This window comes from Diorhabda carinulata, chromosome 12 (genome assembly GCF_026250575.1).
Source record: "Diorhabda carinulata isolate Delta chromosome 12, icDioCari1.1, whole genome shotgun sequence".
In the NCBI taxonomy this organism is placed as follows: domain Eukaryota; kingdom Metazoa; phylum Arthropoda; class Insecta; order Coleoptera; family Chrysomelidae; genus Diorhabda; species Diorhabda carinulata.
The window spans coordinates 13,362,549-13,379,883 of NC_079471.1; the positions used below are offsets into that span (position 1 = coordinate 13,362,549).

At 30.8% G+C, this 17,335-nt stretch overlaps 2 long non-coding RNA genes across 5 annotated transcripts; one reads left to right on the forward strand and one right to left on the reverse strand.

The window, feature by feature from the left end:
- The first annotated feature begins 1,158 nt into the window (after nucleotides 1-1,158).
- On the forward strand, nucleotides 1,159-3,228 carry LOC130899854 (uncharacterized). Its single transcript, XR_009060110.1, has 3 exons — nucleotides 1,159-1,425; nucleotides 2,964-3,141; nucleotides 3,205-3,228. It is a non-coding gene; the product is annotated as an uncharacterized LOC130899854 (long non-coding RNA).
- LOC130899851 (uncharacterized) lies at nucleotides 2,876-17,335 on the reverse strand. Of its 4 annotated transcripts, none has more exons than XR_009060108.1 (5): nucleotides 16,443-17,335; nucleotides 13,604-13,795; nucleotides 10,825-11,157; nucleotides 8,836-9,027; nucleotides 2,876-5,282 (listed from the first exon to the last, which is right to left on the reverse strand). It is a non-coding gene; the product is annotated as an uncharacterized LOC130899851 (long non-coding RNA). The 4 variants fall into 4 exon arrangements; XR_009060106.1 differs by lacking the exons at nucleotides 2,876-5,282; nucleotides 8,836-9,027 and adding exons at nucleotides 9,167-9,716; nucleotides 12,069-12,237 and having other exon boundaries at nucleotides 10,880-11,157; XR_009060105.1 differs by lacking the exon at nucleotides 2,876-5,282 and having other exon boundaries at nucleotides 5,768-9,027; nucleotides 10,880-11,157.

A 17,335-nucleotide genomic window follows, 5' to 3' on the forward strand; every position in this document is an offset into this window, starting at 1 on the left:
ATATATACACGGATGCCAATCTGACCGTTCATTTAATCCTACATATACAAATAAGCGATACCAGAGCCATACAACAGAAACTCTGTGAACTTTAATTTAAAATCCATTCAAATATGGTGTAAATTGCACTCCGGCCCATTTTTACCTTATGTGATAGCTGATGAAATTCCAAGTCGAATGCACCATCTTTTTTCGATTTGCAAATTGGCATCTGTATATTGGATTCCACTTTACCGCTGATGCCACCTTAACCGCAATTTTAACATGGGGGGATTCCACTTCACGCCGCTAATGTATATATATATATATATATATATATATATATATATATATATATATATATATATATATATATAACATATACTGAGACAACAGAAAGTGTAGCAATTATCTATAGCAGTTATCTGGACTTTTCTTTTGTTCCTGTGCGCAGTCAGTTTAGTGATTTGTAATCTTAAGTTGTGAGTGAATCAGTTGTAAGGGTAACGTGCTGCAGTCAACATTTTTAATTTCTGGCGGATTATTAAATTAATTTTTTTTTGTCTGTAATTTTGTCAATGAAATGGCAGAAACTGAGAAAACGCGGTTGTTGAATTTGATGGGGTGATAAACAATAAAAAGGTGGTAGATCTGGTACCAATCAATTGGGTTATTGAGAAAGATAGTGTGCTTGTGGCCACCAAAAAAAGACGAAGATAAAATCAATACGTTGGTTGAACTTGAAGTCGGACCTAACGACACATGGATAAAGTATCCAATTAAGATTATTAGCAAAGCTAGTGAGTATTTCGTACATCAATCTCTTTATTTATATTATTACTATTATTCGAGGTTAAATTAATATCTTGTAATTAACCTCTCCCGAGGTTAATTTAACTTCATTTTTTTTCACCGATGTTATCAAATTTGTCTAAAAATAATAAGAATGGTGCTCAGTATAGTAGTAATTGAAGAGCTTAGTGGATGAACATGTTAAGTGACATTTTTGAGGAAATCGAGATTTTCATGTGGATGAACATGTTATTCTCTCCTTTAAATATAGCATGTTTCCCCTTTTCGCTAACCCTTCCACTAAAGCTATTTTCAGTTGATGAAGTTGTTATGTGCACAGGTCGATGCCAAGTTGGTAATGAAAAAACATGTTATGGGTACAAGACATCTTCTTCCACTTTAAAAGTTACGACCTTGAGTATCATGACATGTTCTTCCACTAACGAACATGAGGTCTTAGTTGCATGGATAACCTCTAGGTAGTTTATAAATATCTTCTCTAATGTGTAACGTGTTTCTTGATAGTTTCTTTCTCAAAAAATAATATTCAGAAAATAGTTTTAATAACTACAATGGAATCAAGAGGAAAACGTATGGTTAGAGAAGCTCTTAAAAGATTGAAAAGTGATTCTTGTGACAACAGGAACTCAAGCGGTAAGTGCAAACAAATTAAATTTGATAAACAAAATTAAATATATGAAATTGTATGCAACAGGTTATACTTTGTGTTTATTAGTTAATAATAGAGTACATCCTCGCTTTTCCTAACTAGTAATATCAATCAATCGGTTTACAGTCGGATTAGCGGTAACGTAAATTAAAATAACATTAGTTTACAAATGAAGTTTTTATGAAAAGTGTTTTAGTTCTAACAAAACAACTACTTAAAATAGTGTAAGATTATCTTATTTAGATAGAAACATTTTTTAGAGAATAATCTTTGGTATTGTTCTTTTGCCAATATCGGATTCCCGCAAAATAACGTAGAAGGTACTTTTTTAACGTTTTCTTTTGAGAATATAGGGGAGCTTCCAGACAACAACACTTGTCGGCTTTTCGGTTTGTTTGAGGGTAGCAAGTTATTTACCTTTTTCTCACGGCATTTATATTTATTAGAATGAACAAATACAAATTTAAAGGTCCGGAACTTTTAGAAGAGACCGAATAAAAATAAAATTAAAAGCATTATCAGAAAATGGGTGGCATGTGTTCTACGAAAACAATAGTTCATATTACATGGTTATCATAGTACATGTTAGTATTATTCTAATAAAATAAAAAATAAATAAATAAAATTCTAACAAATTTAAAAAATAAATTCTTTCGCCTTACAGCTCTTTTTAGAGTTGGCAGGGGAAAAATTGATCACATTCAAAAATCAATAAAGGCTGGTTATAGTATCCCACCTCCCGACCAGCGAGGCAAACATACAAATCGGCCTCACAAGATAGCTGCACAAATTTCAGAATACATTGAAAGTCATATTAGAAGTTTCCCTTGCGAAGAATCACATTATTCGAGGAATAAAAACATTCACAAAAAGTACTTGTCTCCTTTGCTTTCAATAAAAAAATGTATCAACTTTATTTAGCAGAGGTCCATAATGATGGAAAGCCTGACAATTTCAAAGTCGCCGAGTGCACTTACCGTCATATCTTTTCTTCCAAATTTAATTTATCTTTTGGTCATCCAAGAAGCGACACATGCAGCACCTGTGAAATGGGACAAGTCAATGAAAATCATGCTGCAAGCTATCGAGAAGCATTTGATTTGCAAAGATTTGACAGAGAATCATCCAAACTGAGAAGGGATGTTGCTAACCTTACAGTCGATTTACAGCAGACGATGCCTCTCCCTAAGCTCAGTGTGAGCAAGGCGTTCTATTTGAGGCAGATGTGGTTCTATAATCTCGGTGTGCACATCATTACTCACTCAAAGGATTATGCTCAATTCTTTACGTGGACTGAAAACGTTGCTTGTTTATAAATTGTTTATTTCTTTAATTAATAAAATTAAAGCTAAAAAAATATTCATAAAAAATTTCACCTGTAGTGTTTCATGTTTTCTATACATATTTTTTTTTGATTTTTATAATAATTTATCAATGAAAAAAAATTTTTAAATTTCTAGATGTCGGCTAACTTCATTTTCATAAATTAGAATATATTAAACAAAGTAATCATTATTTCTAGATCGAAATATTTCAAATGGTGTCAGCCGGATGTACAAAATACGATAAGGATGTTACGAAAATAATGGAAAAACTAATGAAAAGAGAAGTTCAACTGGAATACAGTGGATCTGGAAAGAAAATTAAAGGTGTAGGGAAAATAAGTTTTAAGGAAACTGAAACTTACAAAATAATGGAAAGTAAGTTAATATTTAATTAAAATATTAAATATAAATTAAATGTTATTATTTATATCGTTTCAGAATTTTTGCTGGCAAAGTACAGGGTTTCAAATGAGAAAATAGCAGTGTTAACCGCTGTTAGTGCTTATTTATCCGGAGCTAGAGACAGAGAAGGAGGACGCGCTCAGCGCAACAAAGCAAATTAATGTTTATTTATTTCTTCATTTAAAATTATTTAATGTATAAGTTATAAGTATGTATAAGCATATTAAAAAAAGTGTTATTGTCAATATATGTAAACCATTATTAATCCTAGTTTTCAATTAATTATTAATTTAATATAAATTAATTAATTATTAATTTAATTTCTTTTAATATAAATTAATTAATTATTAATTTAATTTAATATAAATTAATTAATTATTAATTAATTATCAATTAATTTTAAGCTTTAATTTTAATCCAGGTTTCAGCCCTGGCAACCAAGGATGGCCCAGTCCTGGCAAACAAGCCTGGGCCAGGCTTGAAAGCCAGGCCTGGGCCATCATTATCATCCCAGACTTCTGGGCCAAGCCTGGCCCAGAGTTACACATAGTTGGGCCAAAGCTGTGCCAGGCCTGGGCCCGTGGTACTTTTCTCTATGGGATGGCGAAAGGTGATCTGGTCGAATTATTTGACATTTCCCGCCAAAATGTAATGGATATGACTGAAGTATCACAAAAAGATAAAGACTTTCTCATGTCTCAAAGAGAAGATCGCATGAGTTCATCAATGAGTGGTGTTGATAAGGTTTTTGTCGCTAAAGCTAAAACGAAAACTTTAAAAAAAGAAAAACAAGAGTTATACAAAAGCAAAACACTTCCAATCTATAGCTGAGATTAATAAGACAGTAGCAGTTGAATTCTCATCTGCGTCATCATCCAAAGATGAAAAAAACAGTGAGTTTTTGGCTCCAGTAACACAAAAACAACGAGCGATTCCTAAATTAAAACCTCTAGATCAAACACTCACGTCTACGTGGGATCGGGAACAGCTTTCTGTTCAGCAAGCAAGTACATCATTCATAGCAACAGCAAAGAGTCTTGGTCATGACGTTTCTAATATTTCTGTGTCCCCATCTACTGTGTATCGAGCTCGGACAATTAACAGAACCAAAATGGCAGAGAAAATTTAAGAGTCACTTTTTGAAAATCCTCCACCTTTGGTATTACATTGGGATAGTAAACTGCTACCCTGAGTAGCCCACGGAAGTGTCAAGACTCTGGAAGATATATTAGCAGTTCTAGTGACTGGAAAAAACTTTGAGCATTTGCTTGGTGTACCGGTTGCTCCAAACGGAACGGGGGAGCAGTTAGCTGAAACAGTCATCCATGAAGTAGACCGATTTGGACTACGTGACAAGATCATTGGTATATCTTTCGACACAACCGCATCAAATTGGTTAGGTTGATCCAAGGGGCATGTACAAGAATTGAAAAAGAGTTAAATCACACACTGTTATGGTTAGCTTGCCGTCACCACACCCATGAACTTATGTTAAAAGGAGTGTTTGAGGAGTGTTATCGCACGCCTTCAAGTGGTCCAGACGTGTAGATTTTCAAGAAGTTCCAAAGTCAATGGAATTCATTTGATAAGATGTCATACACAACAAAATTGGATGAGAATAGTTACTTAGAAGGCCCTCTAGAAGAACAAAGACAGAAGATGATAAGTTACATAGAAAAGGTCCTAAAAACGGGCCGTCGTCCTAGAGAAGACTACAAGGAATTGTTAGAATTATCACTTCTCTACTTAGGGGGTTGGTGTAAGAAAAAGTTCAGTTTTAGATTCCCAGGAGCTTGGCACCAAGCAAGGTGGATGTCAAAAGCAATGTATGCACTTAATTGCCCTCTTCACTAAACAGTTGAATTTTCCTCAACGAGAATTGAACGGAATGACAAGAGTTGCACACTTAGTTAGCCTTATATATGTACGTTTTTGGCATGAGGCAATTGTAAGTAGATATGCTTCAAAGAATGATTTGGATATGATTCAGCTTCTCAAAGCTTATCCTAATGAAGGCGTCCAAAAAAGGACACTCACTGTCGCTAAGAGGCATCTGTGGTATTCTTCCGAAACTAACGTGAGACTGGCTTTTGTGGATGAACGTATTCCTAAGACTATAAAGGAAAAAATGTTATTGAATTTATACCAAAAACCTGCAAAGAAAAAATAAACAAAAAGATTAGAAAGCAAAACCTTTGATTTTGAAGGGAAGGACATCAGTGACTTTGTTACTAAAAAAACAAAACTTTTCTTTGAAATGTTTGGAATTACTGATATCACAGAAGCCTGTATGGAACCTCTACGAAGTCGTGTTGATGCCCTTAGGGTTGTTAATGATACTGCAGAGAGAGGTATTGCATTAATAAAACAGTTCAATGAATCAAGCAAGAGACGAACAACAAAAACAATTCTTATTGAGGATCGTCGAAAATCACAGAAAAGCCGTCACTAAACGAACTAAAAAGGCTATTGCATCGTACATAGTTGAATAATTGATACAATATGTGATTTTTTTACTAAAGGACTATCTTATTGTTTATATCAATCATTATCTTGAGCTTGTGATTTATAATTTCAGCAATAAAATCAATCGGGAAAACTAACGAGAAAAGGATCATGCGCATAGAAAAGAGGTTGAAGAAAAGCCAGTAGAAAAACCTTCAGTAATCAAAGTATTAAATAATTTGAAAGTGCCTATCCTATATATATACATTGCAGAAACTCGATAAACTGTAGATAAAGTATGGAATAGAGAAAATAAGATTTATAAAAATGATTATATTTTGACAAAGTGTACAATTAAAGAACTTACAGAAGAAAGTAAAAGAAAATTGAAAAATATACAAATAAGTATATGTAACGTTCCAATAGTAATGGAAACGAAAGAAGAAATAACGCAGATCCTAGAAAGATATCACAATGACCCGAGTTACGTCAATGAACATTGTTTATTAAGCTTTATTGTATAACGCCGACGAGGCACTTTGTAAAACATATAAATATTGTAAACCTGTAATAATATGTAGATTCTGTTTTGTCAATGTATTGAATAAACGTTTCTCAACGTGTAATTCGTTTTTAAAAACGCCTTCTCGAAGTTCAGTAACGTAATTGGCGCAGTCAGTAGGATATTTCGGAAATTTAACGTATCGCACGGGAAATTTTTCGTTTCAACGATTAACCGAAATATTCGAATTTGTGTTCGGAAACTGTGAATTCGAGTGCATATCGAAGAACTGCAGATAGTTCGAGTGGACATCGAGCAATTCCAGCGGTTCCAGTGGACGACACCAGTGAAGAACTTCAGAAGAGCTAGAAAACGAGGACCACGATTTTCCTGGGCTAAGAACTAACATCGTTCCAACCTTTAGGACCCCTAGAATATGATAGCTTTAGTTTTAACGTAAGTGCTCATTATTATTTCCTTTTTCACATCCAATAATTTAGTAGTTATATAAATATATAATTGTTAGTATATTTTGATGAGCGAATTGGAAGTAGAAAACATAAGTATATTATTTGAAAGCATTTTAAGTTTTCGACCAAGCGAGGATAAAAATTTTGAAAAAAGTTCTAGTGAAAATAGTTTAGAAAATATAGATTTAAAAATGACTACATCAGGTACGAACTACCAACTACTTAAATTATATTTAGATTCAATTGAATAAACGTTTCTCAACGTGTAATTCGTTTTTAAAAACGCCTTCTCGAAGTTCAGTAACGTAATTCCCGATTTTTGGAGGACATTCAGGACATAACAGACTATTATTTACTACCTTGAGAATGTAAATTTTATTTTCTTCACGTTTTTATATATTTGTTAATAAATCGGCATTGAATTATACAATTATACAATTATTCCTATCTCCAATAAGATCTAGACACATTTGCTAGATAGAGACGATTTTTACAAATGAATATTTTCCCGGCGTAGGTAGGTAGGTACTTTTCTATCCTACTAGACTAGAAATTTACCTCATATCTCGCCTCACTAATCCAATGTCGACTAGGTACGCTAATAAGGCGGCATATTTTATTCTTGCACCCGGGCGACGGATACCCTACGCGTTGCGATGAAAGTAGATTTGTGAAGCCAATAAAAAAACTAAAGTCTTTAATTTTGCTAAATCGCCAAAGAAAAATAAATTGATTTAGGGAATAAAATTGTTGAGTTGTGATTCTATTCAGTAGAATGTTGGGGATTTCCTTCACTCATAAGGTTCATATCGAGAAAGTTTTGACATTCCCACTTATTCCAATGTGTCATCCGGATGGATCAATTTGTAAAACTAACAAATCACAGTTAGCTAAGCTGTTGAGCAAAAAATGTCATCTTTTGATGTTTGTCTTGTTGATGTTTTCTTTTTGTTGCATCTAATGAAAGATGTACATATGACGGTATATCTAAAAAATTAGTACTATCTCCCATAAGAAATTTATTCGGATTGACATTATCTTCGACCAATATTTTTTGCCGTCTATCAAAGATTGTGAGCGTTCACGCCGAGAAGAATCAACTTGTCCAGTATATATTGGTCCAAATCAAGTTCGGCCACATAATTTTGGAGCAGAACTCAAAAATATCCAATTCAAAGAAGGTCTTGTTAACTTTTTCATTTATCACTGGGATACTGAAGAAATGTTATAACTTTTATTGTTAATAAAACAATTTACGGAAGTTCTAATAAATGTCATTCTTAAAACATTGTAAATAACATAGTTATATTAAAATTACTGAAGAATCATTATCATGTGAAAAACAAGAAGAAGCTGATTCTAGAATTATTTTCCACATTTGTCAAATTGGTTTAGATGCAGAATTTGTTATATGCTGTTCAGACTCTGATATTTAAATTACACTTCTGGGAAATATGGATCATTTAAACGCATCTTTCAAAAATTTGGAAAAATATTGGTGTAGGCAATCATCAGCGATACATCAACGTAAATGAACTGTACCGAATCCTTGGTGTCTCTTTATAGAAAGCTATACCATTTTTCCAGGTGCTTACTGGATGTAAGTACACGCCAGCATTTTTTAGAAAAGGTAAAGTTGGGCCTTTTAAATGTTAGAAAAATCAAATTTTATTTTCAATAAATTCAATAAATTTTAAAACGTTAATGACGCATTTTTCAATTTTCTTCTCTCTAATTGAACTTTATTCCAATTTTATTTCTGTTCCAATGTTTGAATTTCTTATATATAAATTTGTTCTGAATAGAACGAATGTAAGTAACGTACTTTTGAAATTATTTTCTGTCTCATTCTTGATCATATTCTACAACTCTCTCTCTTTCTCTCTGACTACTAGCATCATACGGCAATACTTTACATGAGTTTTTAATTTTTTTGGCAAATTATCTTTAGACTATTTTATCTTCAAAGAATACAATATAAAAAATACGGACATTCTGAAATGTTTTGAATTTTTGATTCTAAGCAATAAAAAATTCGCACACTGAAAATGCCTGGCAATAAAAAATGTATGTCTGGGAGACCTATCTAAAGACAGAAATTTTAAAATTACGCGTTCAATAATTAATAAAAAATTCAGGATTATTACTTGTACAGGTAGGATGCGCATTAAAAAACGTAACTGCTACTGCTAGCCAGGTAGCCCAGACTCGAAAGAGTAAGAAGAACGACATATCAAAAAAGCAACTGACCTGGAATTCTCTCTCAAAAACGTTACTAGCTCCTATACTACTACTCTTCAACTGAGTATAGAAAAATCATTTTCCTGTCAAATAATGAATACAATAATTTGAACAAGTGGCATCCTATCATTATTATTTGTGTTTCCATTAATGAATTGTAGTTGACATTCAAAAGATGGAGCATTTCAATATTGGAAAGACCTAAAAAAAACACTTTCTTTATTTATGCTCAGCTACTAAGCCTTTTGATGTGTTTAAAAAAATATTTATTTAAAAATGTTGTCCTGTTCATTAAACAATTACCTCAAAGTTTGTATGGGAAGAAAAATGTATATGGTAATCACATATTTTATTACCTTCACTTTCTACAATATGCAATAGTTAAATACAGGGTACACACGTAAATATGTTAACCTTTGAAATAGAGTAGCAGCATTTTGGTTATATAATATCGTCGACAGACCAGCAAATGCCAAATGTAGTTCCAAAGAATATAAAAAAATTGTATATTTTAAACGAGATATCCCCTACAATATTTGACAATTTTCAATTATTTTTTTATTGCCAGATAAAGGCAAATATATATTGACCATCGATGTGAGGAAAGTAGGAAAATGTTTTTATTACAACCGTTGCGTTGGTATCAACATGCTGAGAAAATAAAATGAGTCACTTTGTTTATACTGGTTTTATAATGATGTAATATTGGTTTTATTTTATTAAATTATCCTTTTCTATGTTAGGCTAAGAACTCATAGACTACAATATGTAAATACTCATTTTGTTTACATTTCTTTGTTTCTAACATAATGGAGCGCCTCCTCTTCATCTCAGAGGTGTTCTTTGGCTAGGGATGGCCAACCCGCTGCCTGCCTGGGAGAGTTTGGGGGCTTAGAAATTTATGAAACATTAAAAAAAAATTATTATTGTACCAATAGTCTATTCTGGAATGCCTGAAAACGCGGAATCGCAACAAAAGTAAAAATAATAATCTAATCTAAAAAAACATATACGAGCAAATAGTATTGTTTTCACTTTTGAGAAATCTGAAAATACAAGCATTTCTGCTGATTTACAAAAGCTTAGTGAAAATTCGAGAAACAAATATCTCACTAAATGACTAAATAGGGAAATTATTAAATACTACAAGTTATTTTATAATAATAATTAATTCTGTTTAAAATGTTAACTCCCAAGTTTTTGGTATTTATTTATATTAATACTAATATAATTTTATGTGTGGCTCGCCAAAATATCAACACAATAACTTATTGTATTATTTGTATACAGATTGGCTTTTTTTTCTATTTTCTTTAAAAAAATACGTGGCCCTTAAGATCATTTGGGATGGTCACTCCTAGGAGAGATAGATTCAAATATATTAAAAAAATGTGAAGATCTGAATAGAATTGAATATAAAAACATAACCTATAAAAATGCTTATATTTGCAGACGATATAATGTTATAGTAAATTTTAAAAATATAATCCAAAAATTAATGGATGTCTGATCCTTAGAAATAAGAAAAATGGCAAAACTAAAGTTGAAATAATAAATGTAAATCAAAAGAAATCAAATCTGAAGCTAAAAATCAAATCTGAAGCTAAAACTTCTGGGAGAATAACGACATAAGGATACCTTAGTATGGTACAAACAGAAGACAGAAAACCAGCTAAAAGAACAAATAAATTTACAACAGTACAAACTCTAACCTACACAGCAGAATATATGATAATAAAGAGAAAACATATCTTAACCCAATGATAATTAAACATTCGAAAGAAAATTAATTAGGATAAAACAAAGAATATAGAAATTGAAAAATAATTAAACAAAAATCAATAAAAATTGAGACAAGATACAGCTGAATTGATATGTATATATTATAAGAATGAAGACATGTACACTACACCATTGAAAACTGAGAAAAAACTATGGTGAATAGAGCTAATGAAAGAACTAAGAATAAAAATATGAGATCACAGGAAATATACTAACCTACAAACCTACAAACGGTACAAATTTACATAGTGAATCCATTTTTTGCTCTCACCTATCGTGATAAGGACTTTTCTAATCCGTTTTAACCATTTGTTAAGCCAACCGGTCAATTCTTTTTCAGTTTCCTTGTGATATGAAGTTCTGGGAGGAAATGAACTTGATTTTTACATAGTGAATCCATTTTTTGCTCCTATCTATCGTTTTAATGACTTCTCCAGTCCATTTTAACCATTTCTTAAGTCAGTCGGTCAATTCCTTTTCATTGTTCTTGTATTTTGGAGTCTGGAAGGAAATTAATCGAAGGAAACCAACTCTCGACCTCAGAGCGCACTAGAAGAAAATTGGCTCAACATCACAAAAGAAACCATATCGAACTTGATTCAGCTAATGTCTAATCATATGAGAAATATTATTATAGAAATTACCCAATATTGAAAATTAAGTGATAAATTAGATAATAGTTAATACGCCATCATTGTTACGATAATAAACGAGTTAATTTGTATTATTAGTAAGAACATTTAATTTTTTTTATTTGATGCCTATTTGAAGTCAAATATTACCAAAGAAACTATTTTTATGTCAAATGCAGACGAAGCTACTTCCTATTTCACAAAGGTGTGAGCACTACAATAAATATATTTTTAGTGGAACTGTGATTTTTGAAAGTAATGAAAAGACTAACAATTTTTCTAAGAATCATAAGAATAAACCCATCTAAAACTTCAAATATTAGGTTAAATTTAGAACAGTACGATATCATGATATCTTTATTGAATTGAAAATTGGGTAATAAACTTTTTCTTGCAGATACAAGTAATGCCGATAACACCACAGGATTAAGTAATATGGAAAAGTTGTTTATTTCAAAATATATTGAGACCTGGCTCATGAAATAGAAGAACATATTATTATAAAATTTCCGAAAGCCTGAGTATCTTCGTTCAATCTATCAAGCTGAGTTTATAAATCATTTTATTAATAAAAAATAAAAAATTATGGATCTTTAAGCATGAGGTGTTCAGACGAAGTTATCTAAAATCAAACGAGATGGCAGAAAAAAAGCAGAATTTGAGGGAAAATACCAAACATTCTGATTTATACATTAATTCTAAAAATACAATCAATTATCATTCAACCACGCTTCAAGCTTGTTTTGGGGAGAAACTTCAAATTTCTTCCCACTCACCTCTCAAACTTTTCAAATAGAAATCAAACATAACATGAAAATAAAAACTCACATCTTTACAAGAGTCAAGATGATCACAAATGCTCGGTTTTGGTTAGGTTCCCAGTGTAAAAAAGATCTTTTATTTGGCCCACAAATAAAAATCTAGGCAAGTTAGGTCTGAAGATCTGGATGGCCAAATAAATAAACTTGTCCTATCCACCTATCAGGGTACGTTTGATCTAAAAAATGCACAACTTATATGGAATAATATGCCGGGCAATCATCAGATTGTAAGAACATGTCACTACAAATGACTAAGTAAGGGCATATTTTCTAAAATTCGTTTTTTCACAAGTTTAAATATTTTTCTTAATTAACTATCTCATTCAAAAAACTGGCCCAATTATTTGTCCGCCTAGAAACCCACGCCACTCATTTACAGACCAACGACCCTGATGATGGATTTCCCACATCCAACGGGGATTCGTTTTGAACCAGTAGTGTTGTTAATTGTTAGATTTATTACCTAGTTTATTTAATGATACATTTTCATTGTTAGTAATATTAGCTTCACTTTTAGATAGCGCCATTCATCGGCAATTCTAAGATTATTATAAGAACAGTTTAAATGACTGCAGGTAAGCCAATGTAAGAACTTTCCATACATTCTAATTTTGCTTTTATAAAGATTATAATAAGAATGAGTATTAGTTTTATATAAGACTGATAGGTCTGTTACTTTATTTTCTATGAAAAAGTATCATTTTCCTTCGATTTTAAGAGTTTCGTAATAATTGCTCTGATTTTTCTTTCAGCCCACAACATTAGATATACCATACAAAGCTCAGTTGAGAGATATTTAATACTGATTTGAACATATTACCTCTGGGATCACTGAAAATACCTTCTTAATATATATTCACCCATGTATCTAAAAGTATGACATCGAATCAACAAAGATATATTCATAAAGATTGTATAATCTAATACATAAAATTCTCGTGTGGTATTTGTTGCCAAACTCCTCCGAAATGACTGGACCGATTTTCGTGATTTTTTTTGTGAATATAATGTAAGTCCAAGAATCGGCCAACATCTATTTTTCATATCTCTATATGTTAAGGGTTTGTCGGGTCAGCTAATATTTATTATAATAATTAGATAGAAGGGTGAATGCTCAATACATTCTTGTATAAAGAAGTATATTACATTTATGTAATTTTGATGACCTATATATTTTGTAAAATATGTATTAGAATGGTCAAAAACTTGAATTGATGTTTCCCAAAAATGGGTCATAACATGAATTTGAATATAATAACAGAACCAATTTTTGAAAATATTTTCTAGTTTACAAATTTATGATAAAATTCAACTAATTTGTTTTTTGTGCCATACTTAAAAAACCGACTCGACAATTTCATCTTAGATGAGAACTTTAGTTCCTTAAAATGGAGTTTTGAATTAAAGTAAAGGTAAAATAACATCTAATATCTGTTATTAGCAGTTGACAGAAAAGTTTCTGGACATTCCACATTTTCATAAAAATACTCCCCAAAAAATCGAAGAATACTTGGTAAAAATAATAAAATGTATTACACTCACCATTTGTACTGAAGCTATACAAATAATTATTTGCAGCTTTCTTACTACATATTGAATAAAAGGAGATTAGTAAGATTATCAAGTCATATCGATCCATCCAAAGAGCAAATACTCATTGCGATTAATCTTGTTTTCTACTATTTGCATTTTAACATTTTAGTTGGCAAATCAGTTTCAAGTTACTACTTCAACCTAAAAACAAGAAAACACTTCTTCAGTTGAGTGACACAAAATGTATAGTTTGCTTATTACTGGGTATTGTGATAAAGCAAGAAAATTTTTTTCTTTAGTAATAATTCAATTTCCACTCCTGTCAGCATTCAGTTGAAGTTAGAGGCCTTTTCCTGTTCTCTTTCTTCCCCCAAAATAAAAAAATTATACATTACATTTAATAATTCAACAGAAAAACATTTTCACACATATGTTTTTTGGAAAAGATCACTTTTTCTATTATATTTTTTTCACATTCAAAATTTTGTATTACTCCTCGATATTTGTTACATGACAGTTTTAATAATTCATATGGAATGTAATAATGTATCAATATTTCTGGCCTACAAGAATGAGGCTCGTGTGATTTAAATAGTTCCAAAATATAGTGTTAAATTATAGAAAAAATCAGCTTTTCCCCCACAAAAATTCACAAAAATACGAATCTAACATATTTCGATATGTTACTAATTCGTACTTGTACCTTCTCTTTGCTCTTTATGTATGTGCTCCAGTTTCCGTATTAACAGTGACCTGATTAACAGTGAAGTGTATAAAATTCATCTTCTACTTTTGTAGTTTTGGTATTGGAATTCCACACATCAGACATAATAGTAGTTCCGGGTTCTAAGTACTGGCCAATAATATAAAGCCACACTTTTTTTCTCCTGAAAGGCATAGCAAACAAAAACATTTCCCATCCTCTTGACAAATTCCCACAAACACCTAGTGATGCGTCCTCGATTGTATATCGTTTGTGAATAAACAGGACTCATCAATTTATATGGTTTTTTTGGGTTCTTGCAACAATTCCCTAAAATAATTTTTCCAGTCGGTTACTCATCATTACTCGACCCCAATTCTTCTCGGGCAACTTTCGTACCCTATTTCTCTTATGGCCATGCATGTATCAATAATGCTAGGGTTTCATAATAATGAACTGCGTTCCAACCAAGTCCACATTCTCATAAGTTTCTCAAATTGGCAACTTCTCTTCTTGTACACCCACCGAACTTAATTATTACTATAAATAGTACCCATCACTTGTTTCTGCTGTTTCCTTTTGAAATAATAAATTTTTTCAAATTCTGCTGTTTCCTTTTGGAATAATACAATTTTTTTAAAAATTCTACTGCATTTTTCCGACACGGTCTTTTTAATGAAAAAGTGTATAACTAATATTTTCAAATTGACTATCAGAACCACTCTATGATAATACTGAGAGAATATTAGTCGATAACAGATAAAATACCATTTCAAAATCCAATCACACACGTTTGTAAATATTACGTCACCTAATAGATTCACACAATAAACATCAGCTACAACAACATGTAATAAGGAAAGCCTAAATAAATACAATTGATGCTAATACCACATCTATTAAGGAATTCGAAAATCTCTCATATTCATCAAATCATTCCACAAGAAATATTCAATACTCAGAAAAATTTCAAATGTAATTTTAAATCAACAAAAACAGAAAAGAGAACATCAGCTTAATGAGATCTATATACCATTACTATCAATCACTTTACTGAAAATGTAAGTGATATATGTATGTTATAATTTATTAACCATGCTAAAGAATAATATTATAGAGTACAACATAACTATTGTGAATACAACAATACATTATACTACCCTCATATGTCTTCACTATACTGAATAAATAAATAGCCAACTTTATATTGCTCTTCTCTTTTGTGTTTTTTTATATTTCACCCATTTATTCATTTTGGTGGACATTAAATATAATATAAAATTAGTTGAAAATAAGTTGATAATTATATTGAACTATAAAGTTTACTTTTGTTTAAATTCATCAAACTATCAATTTTCACAAGAAGCAGAGATAACATTTATAACACTGTTACATTAACCGTTTAAAGGCAATGATTCACTTAATTAATATGTTCATTATTTTTGCAATTCGAGTACCTACTTACATTATTTCATAAAATGTAAGCATGTTTTCTAGAAGCAATATTGAGGTATTATAAGCTAGCAGAAAAGTATTGATTACATTATTAAAATATAATAATATGAAAAGGTATTCATGGTGTTTTAATGATCACAACTGTTGCAATTAAAAAATGTGCTAGTTTGGTTATATACACTATGCCACTCACTTCCCTGATTGCCTTAACAACAGACAGTAGAACAAGCTGAGAACAGCTGCTAATAGAACCTTTTTCATTTCATATATCAATTGGATGTAGATTATTTTCCATCAGTTATATAAACAGATTTAAATTGATAATACAATATGGGCTAATCTAATACAACTCCAGAAAAAAATGTTTTTATTCCTCAATTTTTCATTTTATTTATTAGGAGTTATTTGAAGGTTCACAATAAACGAATGTTTGGAATTAATTTGTTAAACAAAAAAAACTGATTTACAATACACCTTCAAGTTAGCATCCCTATCACAATTAATAACAATTTTTTTGTCACTATTGAACAATAAATATCCAATTATAATTGTTAATTTATAAATTATTTTAATTTTCTCTTTGATAGCCTATTTTTCATTTAATTCTCAATTTTATTAGCAAAAACCAACTAACCTAACATATCATCATTTTACTCACATCATGAGGATACTAAATATAGGAAGGTTTACCTGTTTTATTCTGGTTCTCCGCATATGTTCTGAATCTTCTTCCTACTACCTTTCACTAATTCATAATGTTGGTGTTATTTGGATGCTAATATTTTTAAACTCTGTGGCTTTCTTCAGCTTCATAATTTTAACAATTTTTACTTTGAAAGTACCAACTTCATTCCTGTATTTTGAATACAAGTCAATCAACTGTTTCATGTTGTTTCGTTGTTTAGTGTACAATTTCTTTTTTTTATATGTTTTATTAAAACTATATTTATTTACTAGTAGTTTTATTTATTAGCACTTTCATTATCAGGTTTTCAAGCTACCATGTTTTTATCACTGTGCTATCTTCTTCTTTTTTCTATCTCTCGACAGGACTAGGGATATTCGATATAAATCGATGCATCGAAAATATTACACATTTTTTTAAGCATGTTTTTAGAGATATTCATTCATACCATGGAGTGTAGAGAAGGAGTAACATCTCTTATGGACGGTACGTTTAAAATATGGTCTGAATTCTGTAGGGATAATACGTGGCGCTGATTGTACTATGGGATTGAGATCTGAAGTTAAACACTTACTGTATAAGAAATTATCAAAGTTGTGACTGACGTTTGATTATATTCATGTGAAAAGCTGTGCAATCCTTAATATCTTATTAGATTTTTATTTTTTATTAAGAACTTGATATATTTCTGTACCTGCTTGCATAAGCTAATTACCAATGATATTTTAACAAAACTATAATTATTATATTTGTTGCGGATAGAGTTCAATATTTTATTTCTATGAACCAAAATGTTTTATTTTCAATTATTTTATTATTCTTATTGATATTTTTATATGACTATAACTATTATATTAGTTGCTAATGAAGTTCAATATTTTATTTTTATGAACCGAAA